The following is an 11,435-nucleotide window of genomic DNA, read 5'->3' on the forward strand; positions in this document are numbered from 1 at the left end:
GAGAATGAACCAAAGAGAACCAATTCTAAAACAGTAAATACTTGGATAACAATCAATCAAATGGAGAGAGAAGCAGGCACGACGTATTACAACGGGGGCAAAGGCCTGCGTTAACTACCCTTCACTATGTGCAAAGAGAGAGTACTCCTAATAGAAATGAGGGGGGGGGGCACCATTCAAAGCAGATCAGTGTGCATAAACACGAAAATGTTTTCACTTACCACGTACTTGACATTCGACAGCTTATGATATTTGCTATTAAAAAACCATTGAAATTCACTGAAAAAACCATAGGTTATAGATCATATATAGTTAGGAATTAGCATTTACAAAACCTTGAAAATTCACTGAAAAAACCATAGGTTATAGACCATATATAGTTAGGAATTAGCATTTAAAAAACCTTATTTTACTCACACAAAACCATTGAAATTCCATATATAGTTAGTTGCACTAACTATATATCGCGCACCCGCAATCCACTGCTGATGATGTCACACATTACATCATTCATGACATGGTCAGTGACATCACTGATGACATCACTGATGACATCTCAAATGACATCACTGATAACATCTCAAATGACATCACTGATAACATCTCAAATGACATCACTGATGACATCACTGATGACATCTCATTTGACATCAATGACCACATCACTGATGATATCATTCATGTGACAATACAATGCATCTCCTCACACTTTAATATAACCTCTGTTACACCCAGTGTTAAATACAGAGTATAATTTTTGAAACCATTGACACACCAATACTAGTTACTACATACGCACTCAGTGATTCCTATGTTTACACACACATTCACTCATTTACCCATACAATCATTCATACATACAATCACTCATCTTTACAACACTATCATATGCACTCATACACCTATACAGACACTCACACTCTGTCACTCATCCATGGAGTTACTCACACACCTAGTCAGTCCTGTAAATAATCAATCACACTTCCATTTTCTAATCTATACAGTTAAACATAGAGCACCTTACATTTTGAAACATATACTAACACATACTTACTCTCTTATACAATCATTGATACAAGTACACATTGATCTGCACAGAGTCACACACCTCCCAGCCAGCCACACACACACACTCAGTCTCCCATACAAATACTTGGGCAATCAATCAATAACCCATATAGTTACTCATATAGCTACTGACCAACACATGCAGCAGTTTACAGAACAACAGACATAATGATGCACAAATTAAGACAGTTTAGTCACTAACCCATGCACTCAGTGAGACACATTTAATCACTCACTCATACAGTCAGTCACGCACCTACTAAATCCTTCATCCAGACACTTCTACATCTACTCATTCTTCAATATGTAAAACATATTTAAACTTTACAGAAACACACAGTCACTGGATGATGTCATCAGTGATGTCATTTGAGATGTCATCAGTGATGTCATCAGTGATGTCACTGACCATGTCATGAATGATGTAATATGTGACATCATCAGCAGTGGATTGCGGGTGCGCGATATATAGTTAGTGCAACTAACTATATATGGAATTTCAATGGTTTTGTGTGAGTAAAATAAGGTTTTTTAAATGCTAATTCCTAACTATATATGGTCTATAACCTATGGTTTTTTCAGTGAATATATATATATATATATATATATTTTCTACAAGGACCCAAAATACTCGTCAAAACTACAGTTTGCTGAACACAGAGCTACTTACTAATTAAGGTGCACAGTGACAGAAGGTAACATACAAAGTTAAAATGCTCTTAGCAAGTTCCGAGGTCTGAAGAGGATCAAGTGAAATCTATTTCTGAAACTACGTGTGGTGGACTTGCACCCAGGGTATTGTTCAGGCCTGTGCTTTCTGAAAGACATGCACCAGGAGCTAGCCCTCCAGTGACCAACTCTCCAAAGTGGAGTCTCTCCCACAAACCAAAGAAACCTGTTGGAGAAGAAGAGAAACTGGGCAAAGGAGAAGTAGCATGGAGACAAACTCTTCCTTAATTGAGGAGGTGGTACTGAGGAGGAGAGTAGGCCTGAAGGCCAACTCTTTCTTTCAAGGAGTTGGATGGAGCAATGGACAAGAGCAGTATCATTCATTCAGAAAAACTTTATTTCGGTCATTACGACCTTAAAAAGTGCAGCGCTTAAACAAACATGTACAGTAATATAGTTGATTCTCAGTATCAAGAATGGGGGTACAACAATAGTTTAAAAGCTCAGTTATCCATTACAAAAGATAGAGTATATTAAGACAGACAAATTATACTATATAAATCTGGAGTTGCTTAATAAAGGTGAATAAATAATTAAAAACTACTGATCTAAAAAAAATTTCAAGCACATTATAGCAACTTAATCATGATTTAAAAAGACAATTATAAAAAGTTCTAGTAAAATAATTGCCACATGCCCTGAACCTCATTGAATAATTTTTAGTAGGGCCCTTCTAGTACACCACATAGAAAACAGAAATCTAGAGACTGAAAACACAAATCGGGGTACTAAGGTCTGATTTCAAAATCCGAAAAGCTTCCAGATGATTCCTGGAGCCAGTATTTCTACAGATCTGTACCAACCATCGCTTTTGAGCCTTGTGGTAGCCTGGGCAAGCGAAGAACACATGTAGAACTGTTTCAGCTGGGAAACCACATGCAGGGCACTGTGCCTTATTATCCTTACTCCATTTTACCGTATAGGAGCGGAGTGGAAGGACCCCAAACCTAAATTGTAAAAAAATCTTTCTTGCCTCTGCCGGTGAGATAATGTCCTGTATTGACTCAAAACGGGCAACGTCCTTGACTTCCAAGAAAGCCATGGTTAATTTGCCCATCCTGGGGCAAGAGTGGAGTTGTGCACTTCTATATTCTACAAACCGGGATTTAGTAACATTTCTTGTGGTTTGGGGGTAAGCGTGTTCTGGGTCCGACCAGCAGTTGCCCAAGCCCAGGTTGGTTAATACAGACTTTATATGTGCGAACCAGGGAAGGTTTACGCTATCCTGGGTGCATCTAGATCTTTTGCCATTGCGAGTTCATTAATCAGCCCATTAATGTAGAGGCTAAATAATGTTGGTGCTAAAATGCACCCCTGGCGTACCCCTCGGTTAACGGGGATTGGGGCAGTGAGTTGGCCGTCCTTCCCAAATCTAATTTGTGAATAATTGTCATCATGCAATCTCCTAAAGAGATTGATGAGATATGCAGGGACCCCCATTTCTGAAAGAACTGTCCATAGCTTTCCTCTTGGCACCAGGTCGAAAGCCGACCTCAAAGTCTACAAATATCAGGTATAAACATCCCCCCCGTAGGCAAACTGTCTTCCAATATAAAAGCTGGAGCCTAAGAATCTGGTCCAGAGTTGAGATCTTTTCTCTGAACCCCGCCTGGAGAGGGGACAGGACCCTGTTTTCTACCATCCAGGTTTGTAGCCTGGCTAGCAAGACCCTAGAAAATAGTTTCTGAGATATGTCTATTAGACTTATGGGTCTATAATTTGTTGGCAATAGTGGAGATCCTTTTTTGAAGATTGGAATAATCTCCGCTCCCAACCAGCTATGTATAATCTTCATACCCTGGATTATGGCATTAAAAAGACCTAAGAAATACGGGGCCCCTTATGAATGGTTCGCTCCTGTATAAGTCCCCGGGGATCTTATCCAGGCCGGGGGCTTTACCTGAGGCTATTTTTAATAGGGCACCTTCGATCTCCTTTAAGGTTATAAATGGACAGGTGGTAGTACCAGGGTTTGCATCACAGACCAGAATGCTAACACTATTCTCCTCTGGTAGAGTTATCTTTAGAGGTGACCCCATCTCGAAGGGTACTGGACCAGGATTTTCATTAGTGTAGAGGGTTTTGAAGTGCACCCGCCATACCTCTTCGCTCAGGTTTGTTTCAATTGCTGTATTGGCAATGGGGGCACCTGTATGGACAATGCTCCAAAACGTCCTCATATCCCTGTCTCCCAGTGCCGTTTTAAGTAGATCCCAGTTCTCCCTTTCCCAGCTCTGTTTCACCTTTTGAATCATTTGCTTTTATGACTTCCTTAAGATATTAATAAGGGAATGTTTTTTACTTTTAATAGAATCCAAAAGTGCCTTTTTTGCCCTTCGGCATGCGCTGTTAAACCAGGGATGGCTGAGCGGCCTATTTGATCGGGGGGGAACTTTAGGGGAAAAGAAAGTCAATGGTGCCTCCATTAATTTGCTGTAGTTTTTATCTACAGCTCCCAAATCTAGGACCGCATTGCTTTGATACAAAACTGACGCCTCTTCCAACACAGGAATGAGCACTTCATATAGATTGCTCATCCTATCTTGTGACTGGAGGAACTTAGTCCAACGTACTTTCCTCCTGTAGTTAGAAACAGTTAGACCAAGATTATTCGGACCTTCTATAGCGATATTTTGTAGACTAGTGACCTTTATTTCCATTATTAGAGCGTGATGATCGCTGTCCGGTCGTAAAATAATTTTAAAATCAATCATCCTATCCCAGGAGTTTGAATTTATTAGAATGTAGTCAAGTATAGACCCACGCTTCTTGCTATAAAAAGTGTAGTCAGTGGATGAGTCTGAACTTGATCTCCCATTGCATGCTCTTAAAGAATGTCTTAACCCCTTGCATGCTCATGACGAGCTCAGCTCGTCATGCAGTACACTGCTTGTGTGCTCATGACGAACTGAGCTCGTCATGAACAATGGAATTCAAGGATCTGCAGCACAGAGGATGAATTGCTGTAGCATTGATGTGGTTAAAACCAAGCAGTTCAGCTGAATCGCTAGGGGAGACCAATGTTTAACTAGTGGGCATCTGGTTTCCGGAATTGCCAAAGTGAGGTCCTCATCCCCAATGTTCTCCAGGGACAAGCCCTCAAGAGGCTCAAATTGGCAATTTAAGTCCCCACCAACTATAATCACCTGATTTGGGTCAATAGAGCACAAAAACGTTGATAGCCTCTCAGCCGTGGTAGATTCTTTACCCCTGGGGTTGGGCTAGAATATATATTAATTAAAATAACAGGAGGGTTATATGGAAACTGTAATTGAACACAAAGAATGTCAATGGACCCTGATTCAATTTGTACCACCTTACATCCCAGGTGAATCCCTATCCAGGTCATAAGCCCACCAGACGGTCTCCCTACACTACCTTTTGTTGCCGGGATACTAAAAATGGCATTGGCTGGGTTAATTGTCTCTTCACAAGCCCAAGTCTCTTGAAACATACATACCTCGTAGGTCTATAAAAGCCCCCCAATCTGCATCACCCAATTTATTTTTAATGCCTGCCACATTCCATGACAGGACCTTAGTTATTTGTCTATCTTGTGGGGGGGGGGGGATCTGGGTGGCGTGATAAGAGGAGGCACCGACGAGTGAGTTGTCTAGCTGGTATTTGCCTCTTCTTGTGACCTAGTGGGAGGCAGAGGATCTGGTGAATCCCGCTGGGCAGAAACTCCTGGAGGGATAGTATCACTTTTGCTAGGGAAGCCGCTCATGCTTCTACTAGCAGATACCTCCCTTTTACTAGAGTGCGCCCTACTATGCTTTGCCCCTTTAGCCTGGGGTAGAGAGGGGGTGTTCTCCTTATTATGGGGGGGATGCTCTATTTAGTCAGTCCACCCCATCTAGTGGGCTATATCTATTGCCTGTCGGGACATTAAAACAGAAATCAGTTGTCCAGTATTGGCCTCGCGATGTTAATCTATTGTGTGTAGGTGGAAAGCTCCTACCCCTCCTCTGGTCATAGTTCTGATTACTAAATCTGTTAGGGGGATAAAAGTAACTTAGATGAAGGGGTAGGATGTTACTCATATTCCTCCTGTACTCATTTGCTAAAAAACTATGTGCTGTGTGGGGATTCCTAAAATTGATTATTATGCAATCTCCTGATACGTCCTTACTTCTATCGCCTATCCAGCCCACTCTTCTAGTAGTTAGGATCTCTTCTGAGAATTCATACCCCTGGGTGGTGGTGTTCGCTAACCAATTGATACATTTGTTTTTTAGCTCTTGGTGGCTTTCCAACAGGCCATCTCTTATCCCAGCAAGCACCACGACATATTGGGATGAGGCCGGTGGGAGGTTAATAGTTGGCGGAACATACGTTTTGGTTTTGGAGGGCAAGGCTAAACCATTTCCTTGGGCACTCGGTCTTCGGGTTTTCTGGGCTTCCCTGTTATTTCCAGGCAATGATTGGCTAACATTCATTGCTCTTGTCTGTACCACAGGGGATACGGGGTCGTTTACCCTCCTATCTTGGTGAATAATGGCCTGGGTTGTTGTAGGGGGTTGATCTACAGCGCTTGTGACGGGGTCAGCCCGATTAGTAGCCCTGTTGGCCAGACAAAGTGGGCTGGTTCCTGTATTGGAGACAGCTGTATTTTGCTCTTTGGTTTTTAAGAAAGGGTCCACCCTTGCAGCTAACCCCTCTATCATATCCATTAAAGTACTAAGTTCCTCCTTGATAATGACCCTCACATGCGTGTGTAAGTTATTCACCAGTGTTGATACCCACCCTAGCTGTTCACTAGTATGGTCAACGAGGACCCCATCAGTGTCACCAGGCCTAGGTCCTTCCAAAGAGGTAGGGGCTTGAGGTTGTGTTTTCCTTCTGGCCTGGCGTTTTGCTTTGGGCGTTGATCTTGTTTCATTGCTTCTACCCGGTTGCTTCCTGGTGGGTACCCTCGGTGACTCTATACTAGACTCTAAATCTACGGTTGGAGTGGTAGGGGGATCTAGTTGTGTTACCTCTGTATCACCCGAGAAATTATGGGTCATTGGTTCTATGTCTAGATTTGGGGTAATAGCTAAGCGTCTCTCTGTCCTCTCTATTTCTGTGGTGACAACAGCCAGAGCTTTCGCCAGCATCTGATCTATTAAGGTGGGTTTATGTGATGGATTTGGCACAATCGACATTTGTTTTTTCCCTACACAAACCCTTTTCCCCATTATAATTTTTATCCTGTTTATATGTTGTGGAGTAATAGTAGCCCACTATTTTAGCTACTCGTGATGTAGCCACACATTTGACCTTGGGTTACACGTGAAATGGAGTGTCCACACTTGGTAATCTAGTCTTTGATTGGTCAATGTCCCCAGTTTAAACAGTACCTTTTAGTCCAGGGTATGATGATGATCAGTTGTTAGGGGGGGGCCCCAACCCAGCCTCTTCCTGCTGCTGACGGCCGTAGACGGTCCCGCCCTTGTCCCGGGCTTCTCCCGGCGTCGCCCCACGCGTCCCGCGTTGCGTGGGGCGGGAGCGCTAATGCGGGGAAATCCCGGGGAGATGCTGGCGTCACCTCTTGGCGCTGCCCGGGGATGCTGGGAAGTGTAGTCCTTGCCTGGATGATGGCCGTGCCCCTCACGGCGGCGATGCTGCTGAGTCGCGGGCCGTTTCCCTCACGGCGGTGTCTGGGGCTGAGGATAGCTCACGCCGTTTCCCTCACGGCCGGTAAGAACTGGTGCCCCCAGTCAAGCGCGTCCCAGTCAGCGGAACTTCGTGCCTTCATTCTCCTCACTTCTGTTATTTTGACAGTATTGGCACCGGGTATCGCAGTAGAGCAGGGGTCGCTCGCCGACCCTCTGGCAAGAGCAGTATCAAAAAGTCAAGCTCTTCCTTTTGAGGAGTCTGTGGGACAGAGGAGGGGAACAGTACTGAGAAGACTAACATTCTTTTCGAGGAGTTGTGAGGAGGGGAGTATTAGGGAGTAGACAAATTCTTCATTTCACCAAGCGTGAAAAGCAACAGAAGATTAAGATCCCTGTGGCCGGGAGCCTGCTAGGTTCCTGACAAAGGCAACCAGAGTCCCTGCTTTCCATCCTTTTAGGACAAATGTCAACTAATCTCAAGCAAGCTTATGAGGATCACTATTGCTTGACTGTTAATGGTCACCTCAAACTTGTAGAGCTCCTTCTTGGGCAACTCACTTCACATGATTTGGAACTCTCTCTCTCTTTTTTTTTTTTTTAAATAGTTTCACATGAATCTTTTTCACTCCTTTATATACTGAATGTTCCACTGTGCATGAAGCTGCACCCATGATCACAAGATTTAGCACTGTCATGTGCACTTTAACAAAATTAATGTGCATGGTTATTTGCAACATAAATACCAAATTACAAAAATTGAACATTGTTACAAAGTGAATCAAATGGAACCACTGAGACTTGGTAAAATCATTTGGATCCGGGTGCATGTTGGAATGCAGGGTTTTCCTTGTTTTTTATTACCCTTTTAGACCTCAGTGCAAAATCACGACTTAATACTCTGTGGTTCTAATGAGGTCACCAAAGAGTATTAACTCTTAATTTAGAGAATTGCACATAGATGTGTTAAAAAGTGTGCTGCAATAGCAGTAACGTAGGACTTGGAACATTATTTCCACAGTTTAAACCACCTGCATTTTTGATGATGGGAAAGCTACATGAATGTTCAGGGATTCAGTGTGTGCACCACTGACACACTATTACAGCACAACTAGAAGCATGTCTCTAAATGTGCCCAAAAAATAATTGTGTGGTTATCTGACCCTCTTCAAGCCCATGAAACACAACTGAGTTCCTCTCTTGGTGAGCTCTCGTCAGATATATACCCTGGCTTTACTGTGGTGACTCCAACCAAATGTGAAGATTGAGTTACAGACTCAAGGTGGGCCCACTGTCTGCAGAAAAAGACTGACAAACGCGAGGGCCTCTTCCTCACCCTCTCGTCATCCTCCAATTCGAGACATATTTCTATCCCACACGTCCTAATAGCTATTTTGTTAATAATGTATGGAAGGCAATGCATTCACTTGACATTGTCTTCCTTCCTATCAAAGCACTCTCTCAATAGTTTAGATTTACTTGTGGGGAACATACACTGGGTGAGGGCAGCAATGTGGGTGCGACACTTACCACACTTCCTGTGCGATGGTAGACAGCAGCTCAGACTTCATACATGCATGTCGGAGACCTCGAGCTGGGACAGCCTGAAGAAGCTAAAAAGTGACGTGTAGAAGAAAGATGTCTCAGTTACAAACTCAGGAACATTACTAAAATCCCTTTGAAGCGAACTATAAATTTTTTCTGATGAAAGGGGATGATATAAAGTGCTATGTGCAGAAACAGAGTGTAGAAACAAAATACATCACATCTCACTCCCAAAAAAGTGAGCGGGGATTACTTTTTCCACACAAGATTGAATGGCACATACGGTCAAGACTTTGAGAGAAAACCGGGGCTGCATTATAAGGAACACAGTCGTTGTGGGAACCCTAATATCATAAGCAATTGTGGACTGGATGACACTCACAAATCACAGGCCGGCCCATATAAATGGCCTGAAAAGCTTATGAAATTATTATTATTTTTTTTGCATTTAGGTAGCTGCATTTTTACTATTATTAACCTAAGACATAAGCAGGATAATGGAAATTATGCAATTTTGTGGCTGTGGCGTTTTCCACATAATTATGGATTTGCCACACTTGCCACATAACCATCAACTGATGCATAAACTACAGATTTAAACCAAAAAATTCTTCTTGCCCAACCGGATCAAAAGTTACTAAAAAGACAGCAACAAGTTTTGGTAATTATCTGTTGCCGATTGGTGTGTTTGGATGTCAAACTGGTTCTAATGAGGTACAACACTTGTCCAGATAGTGTTAACATTTATACAAATGACAAAATGATAAGGTAGAGCCACAACAAAATGTGCTGCGTCACGCCGCATATTTTGCCATTTATAGCTGCATAATTTAGTCAACCTTGCAGCATAATTTGGTCCTCCCCTGCCATATAATTCCAGCATGCAAGTGAAACCTCAGGATTGGATAAGACCGGTCAGGAGACAACATGAGACGTCCATAGCTATCAAGTGCCCCGCTTGCCAAATGTCATACAGAAAATATGAGAAAAACGAAACCGCAATCCCAAAACTGCAATGTTCTGCTGAGTAAAAGGTAAAAGGGCTGGTTAAAGAGCCACACACTGCATGGGATCAATTGGCAGCACTGTGGCATAGCTGGGTGTATTAAATAGGCAGTCTTTCCATCTCACAGCAAACCCAGTTTCTGGATGTTGACATTCGTCCTGATAAGCACATTGCAAATACAATTTACATTACTCGACAATGTCTCTCGGTATTCCCTTTTACATGCCAGTGTAATGTGGTAATGAAGTCGCACTAGTCAAAGTAACGTAATCCAAGACTACAACTCCCATAATCCATTAGGACGAAAAATGGAGCTACACTGGCAGCGATCGGTCCGTAGTTCCATGGACTAAGCAAGGAGCCACATTAAACAACTATATACCTTGCTTAAAGTAGCACACACTAACTTCACCGCTGACGACGGGGAGTGGGGGAGGGGGTAGTAAAGAGCCAGGTGAAACATAGGGTAGGACTTCTCAGAGAACACGTTGAAAAACAATAGCCTTCAAAGTAAGAGTCTTTACGCAGCAGATGTTTGTAAGAGGCTCTCGCATCTGTATGCGCCGGTTAGAACATGATTCCAATCTATGCTGAACATTGAAATACCTGCATTTCTTCAGATAGCCCAGCTAGCGGACACACAAGCAGTCGCACTCGGACTCTGCCTTTACATGTAGGCAGTGAGTGGGTTTACTAGGCTCCCCTCCACAGCATTTCTTCCTTCTCCTATTAGGATTCCAGGACGTGTGCCATAGTTTCGAGTTAAAAACAAAGAACTGCAAATACCAGAATACAATGCAGGTACAGTGAGTGGCCTGGACACTCACGATCTACTACTGGGGAAACTCGGGATCGCAGATTAACTGCGCATTTTACAGTAGATGTCAGCAGTGAGTACTGACAAACTATTCGGCGAGTTAAAGGCGCTGTAAAGTAGTCTAAGAAAGTGTCTGTGTGATAAATAAAAAAGCCCAGTAAATAGAGTGAAAACAGAAAGGGCACTGGGCAGTGCCCGAAGCGCATACCTCTGGCTGTCCGTCAGCTGCAGGGTCTGAGACGTAGGTCTGGCTGCAGGGTATGAGACGTGAGGTGCAGCAGACACGGGGCTGGTCGTCGACAGCTCTGCTGCTGCTCTGACCACTTTTGGTTTCCAGTCTCACAATGAATAAAACACTTCCTCCTTTCCTTCTCGGTGACCACGCCTTTTAAAGCCGTACCTCCCCACATACATAGGGACACGCAGCATGTACATACAGTAGAGGCACCAGCAGCGCGAGCTCTCGCGCACAAAGGCACCTTGAACGTATGCAAACCTCATGATAGCTGCAGCAGTCCCGGTGCAGCTGCGCACACGCACACCAACCCTCACCGCAAGCCAACAGCACGCAAAGCTTCTCTGACACACCAAACAAGCGCAACTAAGGCTAAATTACTGTTAGTGCGCGCGTACAAAAATGAACTACAGCACAGTGGGCAACAGTTCAAGTCCC

At 43.4% G+C, this 11,435-nt stretch overlaps 1 protein-coding gene across 1 annotated transcript in view; it reads right to left on the reverse strand.

Annotated features, from left to right (window-relative positions):
* Window positions 1-11,217, reverse strand: part of IKBKE (inhibitor of nuclear factor kappa B kinase subunit epsilon) — a 287,848-nt gene extending 276,631 nt beyond the window's left edge. Inside the window, exons 1-2 of the mRNA XM_078644578.1 lie at window positions 10,971-11,217; window positions 8,925-9,007 (exon numbers count right to left, since the gene is read on the reverse strand). The gene's annotated coding sequence lies outside the window, so the exon portion shown is untranslated. The remainder of the gene's footprint in view (window positions 1-8,924; window positions 9,008-10,970) is intronic.
* Window positions 11,218-11,435: the final 218 nt, after the last annotated feature.

The sequence above is a fragment of the Lissotriton helveticus genome, chromosome 5_1 (assembly GCF_964261635.1).
Source record: "Lissotriton helveticus chromosome 5_1, aLisHel1.1, whole genome shotgun sequence".
Lineage (NCBI taxonomy): Eukaryota > Metazoa > Chordata > Amphibia > Caudata > Salamandridae > Lissotriton > Lissotriton helveticus.